This window comes from Berghia stephanieae, chromosome 4 (assembly GCF_034508935.2).
Source record: "Berghia stephanieae isolate SIO BIC M18660-M18661 chromosome 4, UCSD_Bste_1.3, whole genome shotgun sequence".
Taxonomy (NCBI): Eukaryota; Metazoa; Mollusca; class Gastropoda; order Nudibranchia; family Aeolidiidae; genus Berghia; species Berghia stephanieae.
Genome location: NC_088363.1, coordinates 55,021,573 through 55,047,343, shown reverse-complemented (window position 1 = coordinate 55,047,343; position 25,771 = coordinate 55,021,573). Strand labels below are relative to the sequence as shown.

Below are 25,771 nucleotides of genomic sequence, written 5' to 3'. Positions count from 1 at the left end.
TTTTGTTTTTTTTTTTTTGGGGGGGGGGGGGGGGGGGGGGTTGTTATGTGAGGGTTTTTTTTGTGTTTTTGTTGTTTTGTTTTATTTTAGGTATTTTTGGTTCTTTTAAAACTTACTTGAGGAAACATATTAGTACCTAGTTTTCAAACGGTTACATTTATTATTGTCGTTGTTGTTATTATTAAACATTGTGTTCCTAACCAATTTTAAATTGATAAAACTGTGTAGGTACTGATCACATGATTCTGTTTATATTTTGACTGGATCAATGTCATAGAATTGAAACATTTTTTTTTCAATATTTTGCAATTTGATTTCTCAAAGGCATAACTATCATTTGATCTCACTGCCTCTTACTAACATTGCAGGGATTCTGTTCCGTGTTGGATTTTTAAAATGTATTATTTGCATTGTTTATAGGTCAAAATATAAAGCTAATAATACATTACTAAATCTGAAGGGTCTCATTGTAAGTGGTTGTTTTTCCCATATGCCTAAAATTGATCAGAAATTCGGCAATGTTTCCAATGCTATTGTTCCTGAAATAAATTAAGTGTAAGCGTGTTAATACAACATAAAATGAATTACTTTGACTTCTAAACAAAGATAGTGATATATTTAATAAACACAATTTATGCTGTGGTGAGCTTGTTGTGAAAAGTATGTATAATGCTGCTCCCATATTTCGTCCAAATATATAATTTTTTTTTTAGGATTAAGGTTCTAAGTTGTCGACTTTATTATCTATCTTTCTGCTTTTCTTGATTTAAAAAAAACAACTTTTTTTTTTCATTTTTACCTTTGTTAAATATATCAGAGGCCATTCGTCATTTTCAATGAGTTTTTCGATGCGGGCACTTGGGACTTGATTTGATTTTGTTTTTGTGTTTTTCCTTTGGCATAACGATTCGTCAAAAACAATTTTTTATTTAGTTATTTATGTCTTTCTCAAAGCTTTTAATATAAAGTGTACAGCGTGATGAGAATGATGACATTGCTTTGATACTTCTATCTGTTGTCACATGCTCAAAATAAAATTCAAAGTCCTTAGCAGTTGGGAAATTCCTTTTCAAAATGAAGTGTATTTATATTCTGGATGCAAACTTATCAAAATTACACCTAGAATAATTTCTTGCGTTTTAATGATTGTTTCTTAATTATTTCCCCTTGAGTTAATTGAATATTTGATTCAATAAGACTATTTATTCACTCTTGGTTTTTTATTTTCCTTAAAAGGTGATGAAAAAAGGAAAAGTTAGAAAGCAGTTACATATTTTACTTGTTTGGGGTTGTTTTTTGTTTTGTTTTTTCTTCTTAAATTGTTGTTTTTAATGTTTATTTCTCTGCATTCCGGCAAGTATTAAGTTGAATGTTGCACGCGATTTCTTTTAAAAAATGAATAATTATCCATTCATATTCCAGATTTTTCGTTAACTTGATGATGTGTAGGAAGTAGTAAACATATCTGTTACACTGATTCACAAAAAAATATTCTTGTTCTTGTTGTGATTGTTTCATATTTTGTATTACTTTCTCAGGGTTACATTTTTTAATAATACTCCACGTCTTACCCTGTGTAAAGTGAGGTGTGTCATCATTTGGTCAATGTAAATATCCTTGTTTCTTATGGCAATTACTAAATTCAAAATTTCTTAGAGTGTGAAATAAAAATATTTGTCTACAGTAGCAAACTGCCAAAACGGGGTTTTAGTTACTCATGTCCTCTTGACTATTAAGTAACATCTTATGATAAAGTGTCCTTGAATTCTTGAGACACTTTAGCACGTTTGGCATGTATTTCATCCCTTATTTAGCATGTCAAAAGCTGACAAAAGGATAAAATTAATGGAGAATTTAAAACTTAAACTGTATTAAGGATCCCCTCTACCGTTTTCAATTGTTTTAAGTGGAAAATTAATAACTGCAATCTACTTTTTTCAGGTTAGGCGATATATGTGGGTTTGTAAAGGTCACAACCCACTCACTGTTCATTTAGCCTTGATCATTCTGTCAATGAGATTAACTATTTCAAAATGATGTTATTCATTCATCCTTTCTATAAAAAAATCCGACAGGCATTTTCATTGTCAACACTTCTTTACGACATATAATATAGATCTAACAAATTTATCAGAGAAAAGAAATGTTTATGATTTCAATCACAACGAAAAAGACCATTTTGATTTTGTATATTTAACTCGTCAAATTTGTTCCGGTGCTGTAATCTAACAACTCACATTCTAAAAGAACTTATAAACTGAAAGTGACAACGAGATCATAATCATCAACAGTGAATGTTTTCTCTTTTTTTTTTAGAAATCACAGGATCATTTCTTGATAAAGTCATTATTTAAGAGCCACATTTGTAGCTTTGTGAATTCTTTGTTCAATGTTAATCTCGGTTTAGTCTGAAAGTTGATTTGCAGTATCAAGCACATCAAGATCATGCTGACTGTGGTTGAAAAAAAAAGTCAACAAGCCTAAAAACAAAATTATGAACTAGAAAACGTTTGTGTCTATTTTTGTCCATTTTTCAAAATGGAATAAATTGTACATATTTTCCATTCGGATGATGTGCATGATAGCAAAGGTCTTGAAGAAGATGGTAACGATGATGCTAATAATAATAACAATGATCATAATAAATATTGATATCCTTTTTTTTAAAATGATCAGCATGTGATAAATATGCATAATATAAAATTATTATATCCGATGTTTCCAGTTTTCCTCATGTTGAATAAATGCTGTTGCTAGTATTGAAAATAAGCTGATTATTTCAGATTGGATGATCAGTTTTGATGAATGCATTTAAATGAAAAATCCATAATATTGTCAGATAACATTTTTAAAACAAACTATGGTTATCAATTTAAACGCATGTAAGTGGGGGGGGGAAAAAGAAATAAAAGTCAGATTTATTTGAGAATGTCAACAACAACAAAAAAAAAACAGTAGGTAACGTTATTGGAATACTTACTCGAAGACGAGGGGGTCTTGATAGCTCAGTTGGTAGAGCACTCGCTCCACAGGCAAGGGGACCAAGATCGATCCCGGGTGCAGTTGAGATTTTTGTCCGACTCCCCTCCCCTGTCCACCCAGCAGTTGCCGAGTCTGTTAAATCTGGCAAAAAAAAAAAAACTATAGAAACAGGGATTAACTCCTCTAATGGCTCTCTACATATATTATTAGAAAACTAGAATACATTTTAATGAATTGTTTGTATTGGATTGTTCGGATTGATGTTTGGATTTCGTCATTTGAAAAATTACTGTAAATAAGGATCCATTTATGATCCTTCCTATGTTGGATGAATTGAAATATAGATTAAACAAGTTAATAAGTTGTTAAATACTTTAAAATAATGATTGAGTTTATTTCATTTGCATGTTCCGATATTGGAATTTTAACAAAGATAACTGGACATCTTGAAATTTTAAAAAGTTTTCACATAATACATCAGTAATTTAGAAATTTAGATTTAGTTAAACTAATATTTTGATATTATTAACAGGCAGCATGATTTGTTCCACAACGAACACGGATGATGAATGGAAACGCATTTCATTTTACCCTTTTGATCATATTGGAGGTATTGTGGGGAAGATTTTATGTAACTGATTATTGTGATAGGTTTTTGTTGTTGTTGTGTTTTGTTATGACAGGACTGTCAGTGTCTCGATCGAGCTGTTGTGAGTAATCTTCATGTTGTGTTCGTTCACTGTCTCCCGCGTAAACGTGACGTCATCATTTCTACCCTTTAAAAGCTCGCGACACCTTTCATTCTTTCTCTCGACTATCTACAGCCTTATTTGAAACAGACATATCAACTATCTTCGCCCATCGTTGTATCTGCTACTAAGATCCGATCCGCCATACTTTTGGTATGTTGTAAAAATCAGGCTAGACCGGGACGATTCCCGAAGTGCTCTAGAGCAGTTTTTAACCGCCCATATATGTCCTTTACATATATGGAGAACGCCCACTTCGGTGGAGACTTTTTCTAAACTTTTTCCTTATTTTTTACATCGTGAACGAGATTGGGAAATCCGTTCACGACAATTGGCGCTGCGACTAATTTGTCAACTTATGTCGTGGGTATCCCAAATGGATTAGAGTTGTTAGGTCCTGGCCTCTCATATTTACTTTTATATTTTAACCACAGTAAGCAGCCTCAAGTAACACATTGACATTACTGGAGGGTGGCAAGAAGATATATATGACTTGTGATCTCACTCTCTTTGCTAAAGATTACCCGTATTCTCCTAAAGTGGCGCAAAAAGACGGTGGAGATTTGGGCGAAGGATTGAGGATCAGTCGCATAGGTCTTCACAATTGACAAGTTTGAGGTAGATTTGTCATTGATTCTTTTGATTAAGTTAACCAATTTACCATAAAAGTTGAGTTCATCTTCCATGTTTTCTCTCTTTCCTTCTGCATCACAACACAACAGGGACTGGTCTTTTTCCTTGACTATGGATTGAACCCAGGCATCCTGGAACAGTTCACCAGTCAAATCCGATCCAATCGAACTGATGATTAACTGACTCTCACTGCTAACTTTACTCGCAATCATTTCCATGCACATTGGTTCAATAGAGGCCACCGCATCTTCGGCCCAGTTTCCTCCGGTGATAAGTGTATCAAAATGAATTGGAACTTCAAACAGTCGTTTTAGAAGACAACTAACACCGCCGGTTCCATCACCTAATCCATGACAACAGGTGGGCTGAAATCTCAGCCATGATTGGTGTTTGAGGAAAGACAAAACGTCCAACCACTTGTACGGGGCAGATGTGAGGCATTTCAGTGGCTTATAGAGATCGCTTAGGATTGATTTCATTCCCACTTCTTCTTTAACACTCCTTTCTGTTACGTTTTGAATTGGAGACTGAAGATCTGATGACTGTGTGAAGAGAAAATGAGTGTTGATGGTCGTTTTCTTTACTGACAAATTTCATCGGGAGATCAGTAGATAGTGATCGTTCAAAAGTCTGTACTTTGTCAAATGACTTCCACATTAAGTCTGGTGGCATCCCAGTGAAAGCAATGTTGGCAGATGAGATTGCAGACATCAGTCGATGCGGGTCATCAAGTGATGTCATTACTTCTGAGAGCTTTCTAACCGAGGTTTTCCCTTCTATGCTTGTCGAAATATCTGATTTTCCATCAGACTGAATGCCACTTATTAACTGTTTCCATGCAGTTATGTCATTACTAGTTAATTGCTGACACTGGATCAACTGAGTGAGAATCAGCCTGCTGATTAATTTCCTGAATTCAGGGAGACTTTCCAGCTCATCACTTTCAAGATACAGTTTGCTAGAGCAATATAGACATCTCAGTTTTTCATCTCTCCATTTGAACATCCTCAAAAATAGATTTGTGATGATAATTTGGGAGGACTTGGTCAATTCTTCTTGAGTGATAGGAATCGAGTTCGGAACGTATGAAAGAAGTCCGAGTTCAATCAAATGTCGCCTCTGGTCTGGTAATGTAATTAATCTCCCGACTGATAAGGTAATCAGCATGCTATCATGTGTAATAGTCTTGGCAAATTCATCTTCCAAGTTATGGAGTTCAATTCCGGTTCTCGATCTCTCATAGTAGAGAATTCTGATGAGAGGTTGTGAGACGACAGCTTCAAGAACTCCTAAAAGGAACATTATTGGATTGGCATTAATCAAAAAATTGTAAGGGGTGCCTCCTTTCAGATAAGCTTGATCAAGCTCTTGTAATCTCTCTGATTTCTCGGCGATTTTGTATCCCTCAAACCCTGCCATTCTAGAGGTGGAATTGCGTTCCCATTCATGCTCTAAAACAACTTCCATTAGATGTTCCCACGCCGCCAGCTTTAAATGGGTATTCTTGTGTTTCACATGTTCAGTCTCTATGAATAGACCAGCATTCTTAAGAAGGCTGCTGTGATTTACAATCCGAAGAGGCTTTGATGTTGACAATTGAGTTTCATCTTCAATCATTAAGCACGATTGACATTTGAGATGCATGTGAGATGAAACAGGCATTGTGCGTTTCTTAAATCTTGTTGCTAGGTGAAAATGGATCTCATGGAAAAGCATTGCATCTTGCCATGTGAGTGTAAATGCCTGACCGTTTCTTTGTAATGATGACATAGTGTTAGTGCTTAGGCTCATTCTTGTAAATGGATTTGATGATATTCCAAGATAAAAAGCTCTATCAGTGATCCCGTCGTTGAGTCTGTGCTTTGCACTGTCTGATGCTCTTTGATTAAAATTTTCAAATAATTCTGGATTGATGTCAGATGATTCAGATACGATCATCCTCAGGCCCTCTGCTGCCAATGAATCTTTCTGAAATACCAATCCAATCAAACTTAAGGCCTGAATGATGCTTCTCGCCCTACTGTCTCCTTTTGCCAGAGTGAAACCTTTTGAAGTGTCTGATTTGTCTTTGGTGCCACTTCCAATGTAAGGATGTTTCTTCCCAACTGTCCAGTGATGGGCTAATTGATCAATGGAATCATCATCACTGACACAGATTAAGTAATTGTTTTTTCCAGAGGTTAAGATCTCTTCCTTGCAACTCTCACAACCTTTTTCCACATCTGGATAAAAAATCTCAAAGGCTTCTAAATTGGCAGTTGTGGTTGACCCGACCACCTCATTAAGTTTCCATGAACTTTTTCTCAGTTCAAGAGCTGCTACAGTAGAACAGGCCCAGAGAGATGAAACGGGTTCCCGACCCAATTGCCACTCATGGAATTTGTATATGTCTTTTTCAATTTGTGATAATCTCAAACTGATGATCATGCCGTCATTTGTCATAGCGAGGTTACTGAAAGTTGAAGACCTTTCAAATTTGGCCGAGAATTGAACAGCCATTTTGCGAATAGATGCATTGTACATTCTAGTTAAAACACGAGGGAACACAGGTTTGATTGACATTAACCATGAGACTAGTCCGTCCACACTTGTATCACTCAATTGTAACATTGCATTGAGTTGTGGATTCTTTACAATCGGGTTTGTTTTTAAGAAGTCATGTGTGAATTTACGCAAGATGTTGGCTTGGTTTGGGGGTTTAACAGTATTGACTGACTGTGGGGACTGGATTAACATCTCATAGTCAGGAATAGTGCTGATTTGAAAGTTGGCCAACTTGCTGAGAATTGTCAAAATTTCATAATCTGAACAGAGCAATATAGCCTTTTTCAGAATAGCTAACCCTGAGGAAACAGGATCCGGGTTCCCCTTGATCAGACATTCTCTTAGATTGGGAACTGGCATCCCCCCAAGCTCGGTGTCAACTAAAGAATGAGCAACAACTAGTTTACCAATGAATGACTCTCGATCATGGAAGCCTAGTCCACTTAAGATTGGCTTAGTCCTCCTCTCACCCTGAGGAATTCCCTTAATTCTCATGATGGAGGTTGAGTCTGTGAAAGGCCACTGTGTGCCGTCAGCTATTGGTGAGTGTCTCGCGTGTTGTTCAATAGCACGCATTGAGTTGAATAACAGCAGGAAGTAACCGATATCAGGAGTACAAGTGTAGTACAATGCGCTTTGCACACTGGAGGATACTGTGCCAAGAGACTCCAACAGGCTGGGAAACTTGTGTGATACCCTAAATGATAACTTGGCAAGCATTTTTAAGCTCATGGGCATACTCGCTCCTTTGACTCGAATGTCCTTGGTGATGACCTGAATGGTGCTGGAGACGGCTGTTTCCTCCAACTTCAAATCATGATTCATGAGCGCAAAGTTGTGCTTCAGTTGGTTTAGCACTTTTTCTGTTTTTTCCTCAGCTAACTGCTTTGCCCTTAAATTGATGATTTCATTACTAGCCCGGTAGTTTTTAAATATCAGGGCAAGTCCGATGTTATCTCCTAGTTCACTCATAGACCATGGGATGTTCTGCCCCTCCAGGGTGAATGATATGATAAGAAGAGTGACCAAGGACCACGGATATTGGGCAAGCCCCTCAATCCCACCTCGGAGACCAACAAATGCACTTCCTTTCTCATTGATGGTCGGTGTAAAGGTGCCCGTTCTGTCAAATTCACTCTTTACCAACTTCATCAGTTGATCCAATTCTGGGTCATCCATTTGATCTGCATCATACATGACTGTATGATAAAATTGATCATGAATAGACTGAAACATCTTGCCTGAGCCTAAGATTTCATCCATCGTTTCAAACACAGGCTGAGTGGTTTCCTTCCTAAACCGATTACACCACTTGGATAGATCCAACATCACATACATAACTAGATCATTTTGATTGATTATAGACTTCATGCTGGTACCAATCTTCCTCAATTCTAATTCACCGTATGTTTTTGTTGCTATGATCTCAGGAAAGCAACGTGATAACTTCTTTGCTCGAGCTTCTCTGACGACCTGAACCATTCGATCTTGAAGCGTCATCTTGCCAAATTTTCGAGGTTCAATCTTGAGTTCCCTTTCCTTGGAATTCAATCCCATAGTTGTCAGGACGCCATTTTCCCATCCTTTTTCTCCTCTGAGATTGAATTCCTCAAGGCTCTTGCACTTTGATTTTGACAGGGCAATCATCAACTTTGTTTCATCTGGCCTTCCGTAGAACTTGTGTTTTTGCAAATTTTCTAAGAGAGCACTCAATTCAGGGGATAGGAATCGAGTTCGGAACGTATGAAAGAAGTCCGAGTTCAATCAAATGTCGCCTCTGGTCTGGTAATGTAATTAATCTCCCGACTGATAAGGTAATCAGCATGCTATCATGTGTAATAGTCTTGGCAAATTCATCTTCCAAGTTATGGAGTTCAATTCCGGTTCTCGATCTCTCATAGTAGAGAATTCTGATGAGAGGTTGTGAGACGACAGCTTCAAGAACTCCTAAAAGGAACATTATTGGATTGGCATTAATCAAAAAATTGTAAGGGGTGCCTCCTTTCAGATAAGCTTGATCAAGCTCTTGTAATCTCTCTGATTTCTCGGCGATTTTGTATCCCTCAAACCCTGCCATTCTAGAGGTGGAATTGCGTTCCCATTCATGCTCTAAAACAACTTCCATTAGATGTTCCCACGCCGCCAGCTTTAAATGGGTATTCTTGTGTTTCACATGTTCAGTCTCTATGAATAGACCAGCATTCTTAAGAAGGCTGCTGTGATTTACAATCCGAAGAGGCTTTGATGTTGACAATTGAGTTTCATCTTCAATCATTAAGCACGATTGACATTTGAGATGCATGTGAGATGAAACAGGCATTGTGCGTTTCTTAAATCTTGTTGCTAGGTGAAAATGGATCTCATGGAAAAGCATTGCATCTTGCCATGTGAGTGTAAATGCCTGACCGTTTCTTTGTAATGATGACATAGTGTTAGTGCTTAGGCTCATTCTTGTAAATGGATTTGATGATATTCCAAGATAAAAAGCTCTATCAGTGATCCCGTCGTTGAGTCTGTGCTTTGCACTGTCTGTGCTTTGCACTGTCTGATGCTCTTTGATTGAAATTTTCAAATAATTCTGGATTGATGTCAGATGATTCAGATACGATCATCCTCAGGCCCTCTGCTGCCAATGAATCTTTCTGAAATACCAATCCAATCAAACTTAAGGCCTGAATGATGCTTCTCGCCCTACTGTCTCCTTTTGCCAGAGTGAAACCTTTTGAAGTGTCTGATTTGTCTTTGGTGCCACTTCCAATGTAAGGATGTTTCTTCCCAACTGTCCAGTGATGGGCTAATTGATCAATGGAATCATCATCACTGACACAGATTAAGTAATTGTTTTTTCCAGAGGTTAAGATCTCTTCCTTGCAACTCTCACAACCTTTTTCCACATCTGGATAAAAAATCTCAAAGGCTTCTAAATTGGCAGTTGTGGTTGACCCGACCACCTCATTAAGTTTCCATGAACTTTTTCTCAGTTCAAGAGCTGCTACAGTAGAACAGGCCCAGAGAGATGAAACGGGTTCCCGACCCAATTGCCACTCATGGAATTTGTATATGTCTTTTTCAATTTGTGATAATCTCAAACTGATGATCATGCCGTCATTTGTCATAGCGAGGTTACTGAAAGTTGAAGACCTTTCAAATTTGGCCGAGAATTGAACAGCCATTTTGCGAATAGATGCATTGTACATTCTAGTTAAAACACGAGGGAACACAGGTTTGATTGACATTAACCATGAGACTAGTCCGTCCACACTTGTATCACTCAATTGTAACATTGCATTGAGTTGTGGATTCTTTACAATCGGGTTTGTTTTTAAGAAGTCATGTGTGAATTTACGCAAGATGTTGGCTTGGTTTGGGGGTTTAACAGTATTGACTGACTGTGGGGACTGGATTAACATCTCATAGTCAGGAATAGTGCTGATTTGAAAGTTGGCCAACTTGCTGAGAATTGTCAAAATTTCATAATCTGAACAGAGCAATATAGCCTTTTTCAGAATAGCTAACCCTGAGGAAACAGGATCCGGGTTCCCCTTGATCAGACATTCTCTTAGATTGGGAACTGGCATCCCCCCAAGCTCGGTGTCAACTAAAGAATGAGCAACAACTAGTTTACCAATGAATGACTCTCGATCATGGAAGCCTAGTCCACTTAAGATTGGCTTAGTCCTCCTCTCACCCTGAGGAATTCCCTTAATTCTCATGATGGAGGTTGAGTCTGTGAAAGGCCACTGTGTGCCGTCAGCTATTGGTGAGTGTCTCGCGTGTTGTTCAATAGCACGCATTGAGTTGAATAACAGCAGGAAGTAACCGATATCAGGAGTACAAGTGTAGTACAATGCGCTTTGCACACTGGAGGATACTGTGCCAAGAGACTCCAACAGGCTGGGAAACTTGTGTGATACCCTAAATGATAACTTGGCAAGCATTTTTAAGCTCATGGGCATACTCGCTCCTTTGACTCGAATGTCCTTGGTGATGACCTGAATGGTGCTGGAGACGGCTGTTTCCTCCAACTTCAAATCATGATTCATGAGCGCAAAGTTGTGCTTCAGTTGGTTTAGCACTTTTTCTGTTTTTTCCTCAGCTAACTGCTTTGCCCTTAAATTGATGATTTCATTACTAGCCCGGTAGTTTTTAAATATCAGGGCAAGTCCGATGTTATCTCCTAGTTCACTCATAGACCATGGGATGTTCTGCCCCTCCAGGGTGAATGATATGATAAGAAGAGTGACCAAGGACCACGGATATTGGGCAAGCCCCTCAATCCCACCTCGGAGACCAACAAATGCACTTCCTTTCTCATTGATGGTCGGTGTAAAGGTGCCCGTTCTGTCAAATTCACTCTTTACCAACTTCATCAGTTGATCCAATTCTGGGTCATCCATTTGATCTGCATCATACATGACTGTATGATAAAATTGATCATGAATAGACTGAAACATCTTGCCTGAGCCTAAGATTTCATCCATCGTTTCAAACACAGGCTGAGTGGTTTCCTTCCTAAACCGATTACACCACTTGGATAGATCCAACATCACATACATAACTAGATCATTTTGATTGATTATAGACTTCATGCTGGTACCAATCTTCCTCAATTCTAATTCACCGTATGTTTTTGTTGCTATGATCTCAGGAAAGCAACGTGATAACTTCTTTGCTCGAGCTTCTCTGACGACCTGAACCATTCGATCTTGAAGCGTCATCTTGCCAAATTTTCGAGGTTCAATCTTGAGTTCCCTTTCCTTGGAATTCAATCCCATAGTTGTCAGGACGCCATTTTCCCATCCTTTTTCTCCTCTGAGATTGAATTCCTCAAGGCTCTTGCACTTTGATTTTGACAGGGCAATCATCAACTTTGTTTCATCTGGCCTTCCGTAGAACTTGTGTTTTTGCAAATTTTCTAAGAGAGCACTCAATTCAGGGGATAGGAATCGAGTTCGGAACGTATGAAAGAAGTCCGAGTTCAATCAAATGTCGCCTCTGGTCTGGTAATGTAATTAATCTCCCGACTGATAAGGTAATCAGCATGCTATCATGTGTAATAGTCTTGGCAAATTCATCTTCCAAGTTATGGAGTTCAATTCCGGTTCTCGATCTCTCATAGTAGAGAATTCTGATGAGAGGTTGTGAGACGACAGCTTCAAGAACTCCTAAAAGGAACATTATTGGATTGGCATTAATCAAAAAATTGTAAGGGGTGCCTCCTTTCAGATAAGCTTGATCAAGCTCTTGTAATCTCTCTGATTTCTCGGCGATTTTGTATCCCTCAAACCCTGCCATTCTAGAGGTGGAATTGCGTTCCCATTCATGCTCTAAAACAACTTCCATTAGATGTTCCCACGCCGCCAGCTTTAAATGGGTATTCTTGTGTTTCACATGTTCAGTCTCTATGAATAGACCAGCATTCTTAAGAAGGCTGCTGTGATTTACAATCCGAAGAGGCTTTGATGTTGACAATTGAGTTTCATCTTCAATCATTAAGCACGATTGACATTTGAGATGCATGTGAGATGAAACAGGCATTGTGCGTTTCTTAAATCTTGTTGCTAGGTGAAAATGGATCTCATGGAAAAGCATTGCATCTTGCCATGTGAGTGTAAATGCCTGACCGTTTCTTTGTAATGATGACATAGTGTTAGTGCTTAGGCTCATTCTTGTAAATGGATTTGATGATATTCCAAGATAAAAAGCTCTATCAGTGATCCCGTCGTTGAGTCTGTGCTTTGCACTGTCTGATGCTCTTTGATTGAAATTTTCAAATAATTCTGGATTGATGTCAGATGATTCAGATACGATCATCCTCAGGCCCTCTGCTGCCAATGAATCTTTCTGAAATACCAATCCAATCAAACTTAAGGCCTGAATGATGCTTCTCGCCCTACTGTCTCCTTTTGCCAGAGTGAAACCTTTTGAAGTGTCTGATTTGTCTTTGGTGCCACTTCCAATGTAAGGATGTTTCTTCCCAACTGTCCAGTGATGGGCTAATTGATCAATGGAATCATCATCACTGACACAGATTAAGTAATTGTTTTTTCCAGAGGTTAAGATCTCTTCCTTGCAACTCTCACAACCTTTTTCCACATCTGGATAAAAAATCTCAAAGGCTTCTAAATTGGCAGTTGTGGTTGACCCGACCACCTCATTAAGTTTCCATGAACTTTTTCTCAGTTCAAGAGCTGCTACAGTAGAACAGGCCCAGAGAGATGAAACGGGTTCCCGACCCAATTGCCACTCATGGAATTTGTATATGTCTTTTTCAATTTGTGATAATCTCAAACTGATGATCATGCCGTCATTTGTCATAGCGAGGTTACTGAAAGTTGAAGACCTTTCAAATTTGGCCGAGAATTGAACAGCCATTTTGCGAATAGATGCATTGTACATTCTAGTTAAAACACGAGGGAACACAGGTTTGATTGACATTAACCATGAGACTAGTCCGTCCACACTTGTATCACTCAATTGTAACATTGCATTGAGTTGTGGATTCTTTACAATCGGGTTTGTTTTTAAGAAGTCATGTGTGAATTTACGCAAGATGTTGGCTTGGTTTGGGGGTTTAACAGTATTGACTGACTGTGGGGACTGGATTAACATCTCATAGTCAGGAATAGTGCTGATTTGAAAGTTGGCCAACTTGCTGAGAATTGTCAAAATTTCATAATCTGAACAGAGCAATATAGCCTTTTTCAGAATAGCTAACCCTGAGGAAACAGGATCCGGGTTCCCCTTGATCAGACATTCTCTTAGATTGGGAACTGGCATCCCCCAAGCTCGGTGTCAACTAAAGAATGAGCAACAACTAGTTTACCAATGAATGACTCTCGATCATGGAAGCCTAGTCCACTTAAGATTGGCTTAGTCCTCCTCTCACCCTGAGGAATTCCCTTAATTCTCATGATGGAGGTTGAGTCTGTGAAAGGCCACTGTGTGCCGTCAGCTATTGGTGAGTGTCTCGCGTGTTGTTCAATAGCACGCATTGAGTTGAATAACAGCAGGAAGTAACCGATATCAGGAGTACAAGTGTAGTACAATGCGCTTTGCACACTGGAGGATACTGTGCCAAGAGACTCCAACAGGCTGGGAAACTTGTGTGATACCCTAAATGATAACTTGGCAAGCATTTTTAAGCTCATGGGCATACTCGCTCCTTTGACTCGAATGTCCTTGGTGATGACCTGAATGGTGCTGGAGACGGCTGTTTCCTCCAACTTCAAATCATGATTCATGAGCGCAAAGTTGTGCTTCAGTTGGTTTAGCACTTTTTTCTGTTTTTTCCTCAGCTAACTGCTTTGCCCTTAAATTGATGATTTCATTACTAGCCCGGTAGTTTTTAAATATCAGGGCAAGTCCGATGTTATCTCCTAGTTCACTCATAGACCATGGGATGTTCTGCCCCTCCAGGGTGAATGATATGATAAGAAGAGTGACCAAGGACCACGGATATTGGGCAAGCCCCTCAATCCCACCTCGGAGACCAACAAATGCACTTCCTTTCTCATTGATGGTCGGTGTAAAGGTGCCCGTTCTGTCAAATTCACTCTTTACCAACTTCATCAGTTGATCCAATTCTGGGTCATCCATTTGATCTGCATCATACATGACTGTATGATAAAATTGATCATGAATAGACTGAAACATCTTGCCTGAGCCTAAGATTTCATCCATCGTTTCAAACACAGGCTGAGTGGTTTCCTTCCTAAACCGATTACACCACTTGGATAGATCCAACATCACATACATAACTAGATCATTTTGATTGATTATAGACTTCATGCTGGTACCAATCTTCCTCAATTCTAATTCACCGTATGTTTTTGTTGCTATGATCTCAGGAAAGCAACGTGATAACTTCTTTGCTCGAGCTTCTCTGACGACCTGAACCATTCGATCTTGAAGCGTCATCTTGCCAAATTTTCGAGGTTCAATCTTGAGTTCCCTTTCCTTGGAATTCAATCCCATAGTTGTCAGGACGCCATTTTCCCATCCTTTTTCTCCTCTGAGATTGAATTCCTCAAGGCTCTTGCACTTTGATTTTGACAGGGCAATCATCAACTTTGTTTCATCTGGCCTTCCGTAGAACTTGTGTTTTTGCAAATTTTCTAAGAGAGCACTCAATTCAGGGATAGGAATCGAGTTCGGAACGTATGAAAGAAGTCCGAGTTCAATCAAATGTCGCCTCTGGTCTGGTAATGTAATTAATCTCCCGACTGATAAGGTAATCAGCATGCTATCATGTGTAATAGTCTTGGCAAATTCATCTTCCAAGTTATGGAGTTCAATTCCGGTTCTCGATCTCTCATAGTAGAGAATTCTGATGAGAGGTTGTGAGACGACAGCTTCAAGAACTCCTAAAAGGAACATTATTGGATTGGCATTAATCAAAAAATTGTAAGGGGTGCCTCCTTTCAGATAAGCTTGATCAAGCTCTTGTAATCTCTCTGATTTCTCGGCGATTTTGTATCCCTCAAACCCTGCCATTCTAGAGGTGGAATTGCGTTCCCATTCATGCTCTAAAACAACTTCCATTAGATGTTCCCACGCCGCCAGCTTTAAATGGGTATTCTTGTGTTTCACATGTTCAGTCTCTATGAATAGACCAGCATTCTTAAGAAGGCTGCTGTGATTTACAATCCGAAGAGGCTTTGATGTTGACAATTGAGTTTCATCTTCAATCATTAAGCACGATTGACATTTGAGATGCATGTGAGATGAAACAGGCATTGTGCGTTTCTTAAATCTTGTTGCTAGGTGAAAATGGATCTCATGGAAAAGCATTGCATCTTGCCATGTGAGTGTAAATGCCTGACCGTTTCTTTGTAATGATGACATAGTGTTAGTGCTTAGGCTCATTCTTGTAAATGGATTTGATGATATTCCAAGATAAAAAGCTCTATCAGTGATCCCGTCGTTGAGTCTGTGCTTTGCACTGTCTGATGCTCTTTGATTGAAATTTTCAAATAATTCTGGATTGATGTCAGATGATTCAGATACGATCATCCTCAGGCCCTCTGCTGCCAATGAATCTTTCTGAAATACCAATCCAATCAAACTTAAGGCCTGAATGATGCTTCTCGCCCTACTGTCTCCTTTTGCCAGAGTGAAACCTTTTGAAGTGTCTGATTTGTCTTTGGTGCCACTTCCAATGTAAGGATGTTTCTTCCCAACTGTCCAGTGATGGGCTAATTGATCAATGGAATCATCATCACTGACACAGATTAAGTAATTGTTTTTTCCAGAGGTTAAGATCTCTTCCTTGCAACTCTCACAACCTTTTTCCACATCTGGATAAAAAATCTCAAAGGCTTCTAAATTGGCAGTTGTGGTTGACCCGACCACCTCATTAAGTTTCCATGAACTTTTTCTCAGTTCAAGAGCTGCTACAGTAGAACAGGCCCAGAGAGATGAAACGGGTTCCCGACCCAATTGCCACTCATGGAATTTGTATATGTCTTTTTCAATTTGTGATAATCTCAAACTGATGATCATGCCGTCATTTGTCATAGCGAGGTTACTGAAAGTTGAAGACCTTTCAAATTTGGCCGAGAATTGAACAGCCATTTTGCGAATAGATGCATTGTACATTCTAGTTAAAACACGAGGGAACACAGGTTTGATTGACATTAACCATGAGACTAGTCCGTCCACACTTGTATCACTCAATTGTAACATTGCATTGAGTTGTGGATTCTTTACAATCGGGTTTGTTTTTAAGAAGTCATGTGTGAATTTACGCAAGATGTTGGCTTGGTTTGGGGGTTTAACAGTATTGACTGACTGTGGGGACTGGATTAACATCTCATAGTCAGGAATAGTGCTGATTTGAAAGTTGGCCAACTTGCTGAGAATTGTCAAAATTTCATAATCTGAACAGAGCAATATAGCCTTTTTCAGAATAGCTAACCCTGAGGAAACAGGATCCGGGTTCCCCTTGATCAGACATTCTCTTAGATTGGGAACTGGCATCCCCCCAAGCTCGGTGTCAACTAAAGAATGAGCAACAACTAGTTTACCAATGAATGACTCTCGATCATGGAAGCCTAGTCCACTTAAGATTGGCTTAGTCCTCCTCTCACCCTGAGGAATTCCCTTAATTCTCATGATGGAGGTTGAGTCTGTGAAAGGCCACTGTGTGCCGTCAGCTATTGGTGAGTGTCTCGCGTGTTGTTCAATAGCACGCATTGAGTTGAATAACAGCAGGAAGTAACCGATATCAGGAGTACAAGTGTAGTACAATGCGCTTTGCACACTGGAGGATACTGTGCCAAGAGACTCCAACAGGCTGGGAAACTTGTGTGATACCCTAAATGATAACTTGGCAAGCATTTTTAAGCTCATGGGCATACTCGCTCCTTTGACTCGAATGTCCTTGGTGATGACCTGAATGGTGCTGGAGACGGCTGTTTCCTCCAACTTCAAATCATGATTCATGAGCGCAAAGTTGTGCTTCAGTTGGTTTAGCACTTTTTCTGTTTTTTCCTCAGCTAACTGCTTTGCCCTTAAATTGATGATTTCATTACTAGCCCGTAGTTTTTAAATATCAGGGCAAGTCCGATGTTATCTCCTAGTTCACTCATAGACCATGGGATGTTCTGCCCCTCCAGGGTGAATGATATGATAAGAAGAGTGACCAAGGACCACGGATATTGGGCAAGCCCCTCAATCCCACCTCGGAGACCAACAAATGCACTTCCTTTCTCATTGATGGTCGGTGTAAAGGTGCCCGTTCTGTCAAATTCACTCTTTACCAACTTCATCAGTTGATCCAATTCTGGGTCATCCATTTGATCTGCATCATACATGACTGTATGATAAAATTGATCATGAATAGACTGAAACATCTTGCCTGAGCCTAAGATTTCATCCATCGTTTCAAACACAGGCTGAGTGGTTTCCTTCCTAAACCGATTACACCACTTGGATAGATCCAACATCACATACATAACTAGATCATTTTGATTGATTATAGACTTCATGCTGGTACCAATCTTCCTCAATTCTAATTCACCGTATGTTTTTGTTGCTATGATCTCAGGAAAGCAACGTGATAACTTCTTTGCTCGAGCTTCTCTGACGACCTGAACCATTCGATCTTGAAGCGTCATCTTGCCAAATTTTCGAGGTTCAATCTTGAGTTCCCTTTCCTTGGAATTCAATCCCATAGTTGTCAGGACGCCATTTTCCCATCCTTTTTCTCCTCTGAGATTGAATTCCTCAAGGCTCTTGCACTTTGATTTTGACAGGGCAATCATCAACTTTGTTTCATCTGGCCTTCCGTAGAACTTGTGTTTTTGCAAATTTTCTAAGAGAGCACTCAATTCAGGGGATAGGAATCGAGTTCGGAACGTATGAAAGAAGTCCGAGTTCAATCAAATGTCGCCTCTGGTCTGGTAATGTAATTAATCTCCCGACTGATAAGGTAATCAGCATGCTATCATGTGTAATAGTCTTGGCAAATTCATCTTCCAAGTTATGGAGTTCAATTCCGGTTCTCGATCTCTCATAGTAGAGAATTCTGATGAGAGGTTGTGAGACGACAGCTTCAAGAACTCCTAAAAGGAACATTATTGGATTGGCATTAATCAAAAAATTGTAAGGGGTGCCTCCTTTCAGATAAGCTTGATCAAGCTCTTGTAATCTCTCTGATTTCTCGGCGATTTTGTATCCCTCAAACCCTGCCATTCTAGAGGTGGAATTGCGTTCCCATTCATGCTCTAAAACAACTTCCATTAGATGTTCCCACGCCGCCAGCTTTAAATGGGTATTCTTGTGTTTCACATGTTCAGTCTCTATGAATAGACCAGCATTCTTAAGAAGGCTGCTGTGATTTACAATCCGAAGAGGCTTTGATGTTGACAATTGAGTTTCATCTTCAATCATTAAGCACGATTGACATTTGAGATGCATGTGAGATGAAACAGGCATTGTGCGTTTCTTAAATCTTGTTGCTAGGTGAAAATGGATCTCATGGAAAAGCATTGCATCTTGCCATGTGAGTGTAAATGCCTGACCGTTTCTTTGTAATGATGACATAGTGTTAGTGCTTAGGCTCATTCTTGTAAATGGATTTGATGATATTCCAAGATAAAAAGCTCTATCAGTGATCCCGTCGTTGAGTCTGTGCTTTGCACTGTCTGATGCTCTTTGATTGAAATTTTCAAATAATTCTGGATTGATGTCAGATGATTCAGATACGATCATCCTCAGGCCCTCTGCTGCCAATGAATCTTTCTGAAATACCAATCCAATCAAACTTAAGGCCTGAATGATGCTTCTCGCCCTACTGTCTCCTTTTGCCAGAGTGAAACCTTTTGAAGTGTCTGATTTGTCTTTGGTGCCACTTCCAATGTAAGGATGTTTCTTCCCAACTGTCCAGTGATGGGCTAATTGATCAATGGAATCATCATCACTGACACAGATTAAGTAATTGTTTTTTCCAGAGGTTAAGATCTCTTCCTTGCAACTCTCACAACCTTTTTCCACATCTGGATAAAAAATCTCAAAGGCTTCTAAATTGGCAGTTGTGGTTGACCCGACCACCTCATTAAGTTTCCATGAACTTTTTCTCAGTTCAAGAGCTGCTACAGTAGAACAGGCCCAGAGAGATGAAACGGGTTCCCGACCCAATTGCCACTCATGGAATTTGTATATGTCTTTTTCAATTTGTGATAATCTCAAACTGATGATCATGCCGTCATTTGTCATAGCGAGGTTACTGAAAGTTGAAGACCTTTCAAATTTGGCCGAGAATTGAACAGCCATTTTGCGAATAGATGCATTGTACATTCTAGTTAAAACACGAGGGAACACAGGTTTGATTGACATTAACCATGAGACTAGTCCGTCCACACTTGTATCACTCAATTGTAACATTGCATTGAGTTGTGGATTCTTTACAATCGGGTTTGTTTTTAAGAAGTCATGTGTGAATTTACGCAAGATGTTGGCTTGGTTTGGGGGTTTAACAGTATTGACTGACTGTGGGGACTGGATTAACATCTCATAGTCAGGAATAGTGCTGATTTGAAAGTTGGCCAACTTGCTGAGAATTGTCAAAATTTCATAATCTGAACAGAGCAATATAGCCTTTTTCAGAATAGCTAACCCTGAGGAAACAGGATCCGGGTTCCCCTTGATCAGACATTCTCTTAGATTGGGAACTGGCATCCCCCCAAGCTCGGTGTCAACTAAAGAATGAGCAACAACTAGTTTACCAATGAATGACTCTCGATCATGGAAGCCTAGTCCACTTAAGATTGGCTTAGTCCTCCTCTCACCCTGAGGAATTCCCTTAATTCTCATGATGGAGGTTGAGTCTGTGAAAGGCCACTGTGTGCCGTCAGCTATTGGTGAGTGTCTCGCGTGTTGTTCAATAGCACGCATTGAGTTGAATAACAGCAGGAAGTAACCGATATCAGGAGTACAAGTGTAGTACAATGCGCTTTGCACACTGGAGGATACTGTGCCAAGAGACTCCAACAGGCTGGGAAACTTGTGTGATACCCTAAATGATAACTTGGCAAGCATTTTTAAGCTCATGGGCATACTCGCTCCTTTGACTCGAATGTCCTTGGTGATGACCTGAATGGTGCTGGAGACGGCTGTTTCCTCCAACTTCAAATCATGATTCATGAGCGCAAAGTTGTGCTTCAGTTGGTTTAGCACTTTTTCTGTTTTTTCCTCAGCTAACTGCTTTGCCCTTAAATTGATGATTTCATTACTAGCCCGGTAGTTTTTAAATATCAGGGCAAGTCCGATGTTATCTCCTAGTTCACTCATAGACCATGGGATGTTCTGCCCCTCCAGGGTGAATGATATGATAAGAAGAGTGACCAAGGACCACGGATATTGGGCAAGCCCCTCAATCCCACCTCGGAGACCAACAAATGCACTTCCTTTCTCATTGATGGTCGGTGTAAAGGTGCCCGTTCTGTCAAATTCACTCTTTACCAACTTCATCAGTTGATCCAATTCTGGGTCATCCATTTGATCTGCATCATACATGACTGTATGATAAAATTGATCATGAATAGACTGAAACATCTTGCCTGAGCCTAAGATTTCATCCATCGTTTCAAACACAGGCTGAGTGGTTTCCTTCCTAAACCGATTACACCACTTGGATAGATCCAACATCACATACATAACTAGATCATTTTGATTGATTATAGACTTCATGCTGGTACCAATCTTCCTCAATTCTAATTCACCGTATGTTTTTGTTGCTATGATCTCAGGAAAGCAACGTGATAACTTCTTTGCTCGAGCTTCTCTGACGACCTGAACCATTCGATCTTGAAGCGTCATCTTGCCAAATTTTCGAGGTTCAATCTTGAGTTCCCTTTCCTTGGAATTCAATCCCATAGTTGTCAGGACGCCATTTTCCCATCCTTTTTCTCCTCTGAGATTGAATTCCTCAAGGCTCTTGCACTTTGATTTTGACAGGGCAATCATCAACTTTGTTTCATCTGGCCTTCCGTAGAACTTGTGTTTTTGCAAATTTTCTAAGAGAGCACTCAATTCAGGGGATAGGAATCGAGTTCGGAACGTATGAAAGAAGTCCGAGTTCAATCAAATGTCGCCTCTGGTCTGGTAATGTAATTAATCTCCCGACTGATAAGGTAATCAGCATGCTATCATGTGTAATAGTCTTGGCAAATTCATCTTCCAAGTTATGGAGTTCAATTCCGGTTCTCGATCTCTCATAGTAGAGAATTCTGATGAGAGGTTGTGAGACGACAGCTTCAAGAACTCCTAAAAGGAACATTATTGGATTGGCATTAATCAAAAAATTGTAAGGGGTGCCTCCTTTCAGATAAGCTTGATCAAGCTCTTGTAATCTCTCTGATTTCTCGGCGATTTTGTATCCCTCAAACCCTGCCATTCTAGAGGTGGAATTGCGTTCCCATTCATGCTCTAAAACAACTTCCATTAGATGTTCCCACGCCGCCAGCTTTAAATGGGTATTCTTGTGTTTCACATGTTCAGTCTCTATGAATAGACCAGCATTCTTAAGAAGGCTGCTGTGATTTACAATCCGAAGAGGCTTTGATGTTGACAATTGAGTTTCATCTTCAATCATTAAGCACGATTGACATTTGAGATGCATGTGAGATGAAACAGGCATTGTGCGTTTCTTAAATCTTGTTGCTAGGTGAAAATGGATCTCATGGAAAAGCATTGCATCTTGCCATGTGAGTGTAAATGCCTGACCGTTTCTTTGTAATGATGACATAGTGTTAGTGCTTAGGCTCATTCTTGTAAATGGATTTGATGATATTCCAAGATAAAAAGCTCTATCAGTGATCCCGTCGTTGAGTCTGTGCTTTGCACTGTCTGATGCTCTTTGATTGAAATTTTCAAATAATTCTGGATTGATGTCAGATGATTCAGATACGATCATCCTCAGGCCCTCTGCTGCCAATGAATCTTTCTGAAATACCAATCCAATCAAACTTAAGGCCTGAATGATGCTTCTCGCCCTACTGTCTCCTTTTGCCAGAGTGAAACCTTTTGAAGTGTCTGATTTGTCTTTGGTGCCACTTCCAATGTAAGGATGTTTCTTCCCAACTGTCCAGTGATGGGCTAATTGATCAATGGAATCATCATCACTGACACAGATTAAGTAATTGTTTTTTTCCAGAGGTTAAGATCTCTTCCTTGCAACTCTCACAACCTTTTTCCACATCTGGATAAAAAAATCTCAAAGGCTTCTAAATTGGCAGTTGTGGTTGACCCGACCACCTCATTAAGTTTCCATGAACTTTTTCTCAGTTCAAGAGCTGCTACAGTAGAACAGGCCCAGAGAGATGAAACGGGTTCCCGACCCAATTGCCACTCATGGAATTTGTATATGTCTTTTTCAATTTGTGATAATCTCAAACTGATGATCATGCCGTCATTTGTCATAGCGAGGTTACTGAAAGTTGAAGACCTTTCAAATTTGGCCGAGAATTGAACAGCCATTTTGCGAATAGATGCATTGTACATTCTAGTTAAAACACGAGGGAACACAGGTTTGATTGACATTAACCATGAGACTAGTCCGTCCACACTTGTATCACTCAATTGTAACATTGCATTGAGTTGTGGATTCTTTACAATCGGGTTTGTTTTTAAGAAGTCATGTGTGAATTTACGCAAGATGTTGGCTTGGTTTGGGGGTTTAACAGTATTGACTGACTGTGGGGACTGGATTAACATCTCATAGTCAGGAATAGTGCTGATTTGAAAGTTGGCCAACTTGCTGAGAATTGTCAAAATTTCATAATCTGAACAGAGCAATATAGCCTTTTTCAGAATAGCTAACCCTGAGGAAACAGGATCCGGGTTCCCCTTGATCAGACATTCTCTTAGATTGGGAACTGGCATCCCCCCAAGCTCGGTGTCAACTAAAGAATGAGCAACAACTAGTTTACCAATGAATGACTCTCGATCATGGAAGCCTAGTCCACTTAAGATTGGCTTAGTCCTCCTCTCACCCTGAGGAATTCCCTTAATTCTCATGATGGAGGTTGAGTCTGTGAAAGGCCACTGTGTGCCGTCAGCTATTGGTGAGTGTCTCGCGTGTTGTTCAATAGCACGCATTGAGTTGAATAACAGCAGGAAGTAACCGATATCAGGAGTACAAGTGTAGTACAATGCGCTTTGCACACTGGAGGATACTGTGCCAAGAGACTCCAACAGGCTGGGAAACTTGTGTGATACCCTAAATGATAACTTGGCAAGCATTTTTAAGCTCATGGGCATACTCGCTCCTTTGACTCGAATGTCCTTGGTGATGACCTGAATGGTGCTGGAGACGGCTGTTTCCTCCAACTTCAAATCATGATTCATGAGCGCAAAGTTGTGCTTCAGTTGGTTTAGCACTTTTTCTGTTTTTTCCTCAGCTAACTGCTTTGCCCTTAAATTGATGATTTCATTACTAGCCCGGTAGTTTTTAAATATCAGGGCAAGTCCGATGTTATCTCCTAGTTCACTCATAGACCATGGGATGTTCTGCCCCTCCAGGGTGAATGATATGATAAGAAGAGTGACCAAGGACCACGGATATTGGGCAAGCCCCTCAATCCCACCTCGGAGACCAACAAATGCACTTCCTTTCTCATTGATGGTCGGTGTAAAGGTGCCCGTTCTGTCAAATTCACTCTTTACCAACTTCATCAGTTGATCCAATTCTGGGTCATCCATTTGATCTGCATCATACATGACTGTATGATAAAATTGATCATGAATAGACTGAAACATCTTGCCTGAGCCTAAGATTTCATCCATCGTTTCAAACACAGGCTGAGTGGTTTCCTTCCTAAACCGATTACACCACTTGGATAGATCCAACATCACATACATAACTAGATCATTTTGATTGATTATAGACTTCATGCTGGTACCAATCTTCCTCAATTCTAATTCACCGTATGTTTTTGTTGCTATGATCTCAGGAAAGCAACGTGATAACTTCTTTGCTCGAGCTTCTCTGACGACCTGAACCATTCGATCTTGAAGCGTCATCTTGCCAAATTTTCGAGGTTCAATCTTGAGTTCCCTTTCCTTGGAATTCAATCCCATAGTTGTCAGGACGCCATTTTCCCATCCTTTTTCTCCTCTGAGATTGAATTCCTCAAGGCTCTTGCACTTTGATTTTGACAGGGCAATCATCAACTTTGTTTCATCTGGCCTTCCGTAGAACTTGTGTTTTTGCAAATTTTCTAAGAGAGCACTCAATTCAGGGGATATTGCGGTGTCACTAGCCAGGGCGATGATATCCCGTTCATCAGGTCTTTCAATGGATTGTTTGAATTTGATGTCGCCCCAGTCCCATTGTGTATACATGCTAGATCCTTTGTTTACGTCCCTCTTTTGTTCTATGGCCAGCCTAACCTCTGAATCAGGATTCAGATCCTGGAGATCGGATAAAGGCCAACTGCCATAGTTCTTGCGATATCGAGTTGCAAATGATTGTTTTACATAAGCCTGAAAGGTACTCATCATCTCAGGATCTGTAACAAAAGGAGTGGTCCCGTTTTCAAATACCTTCCGAGTGCCTTGAGTCCCATCCACAGACGGGATTCCGAAGTGTCTATACAACCCGAACAACTGAACAATATGCGTTTCTTTGGTTTGATGGTTGATGAATGTGATGAGTTGGTTGTACTCTGATAAACATCCCAGGCTCTGACATAACTCAAATGCTTCTGATCTAACATTTTCAGCAAACTTTAGACCCAATCTGAGTTGATCCTTTTTTGCTTCCAACTCATAGAGCCTTGATAACCACAATGCTTCATGCATCTTGACCAATCTGTATCCTTCATTGCCTGTTTTGATCAAGATCTGATCAATGAGGTGATACAGTCGTCTAATTTTATCGGGACTCGGACTTTCATGATGATCAAAACTTTGATAGAGCCTTGCCGATATCAGAGTCCAGTTTCGGTATGAGATAGTGTCAATTAAACATAAGATATCTTCATACGACGTCAACACATAAGATGACTCATGGCAAATTAAACACAACTTGTCAAGTAAGATGAATTCTTTCCCAAATAAATGGAATTGCTGAATAACTCCAGCTGATTTCAAACTGTCGCTGATGTGCTGTGGGTAGTTCAAATCATATGTCTCCCATTTCCCAATGCGTCTCACATATTGAATTAAACACTCTTCAAGTTGATCCAACAAAATGATCGCTTCTTTCTCATGATCGGATAGACGTAGTCTCTCAGTTTGAGAGCAGAGATTCAAAACTCGAAAGTGTAAATTCGTACCAAACCGAGAGTCTCTCTCATATGAGTTCAATTTTTCAAAGAGAGTTGGATCAAATCCAGTATCCCCAAATTGTAATGCCA

The 25,771-nt window shown here is 39.8% G+C and overlaps 1 long non-coding RNA gene across 1 annotated transcript in view; it reads right to left on the bottom strand.

Moving 5' to 3' along the window:
- LOC144972041 (uncharacterized) overlaps positions 1-25,771 on the bottom strand; it is a 509,884-nt gene that overhangs the window by 272,403 nt on the left and 211,710 nt on the right. The window lies entirely within an intron of this gene.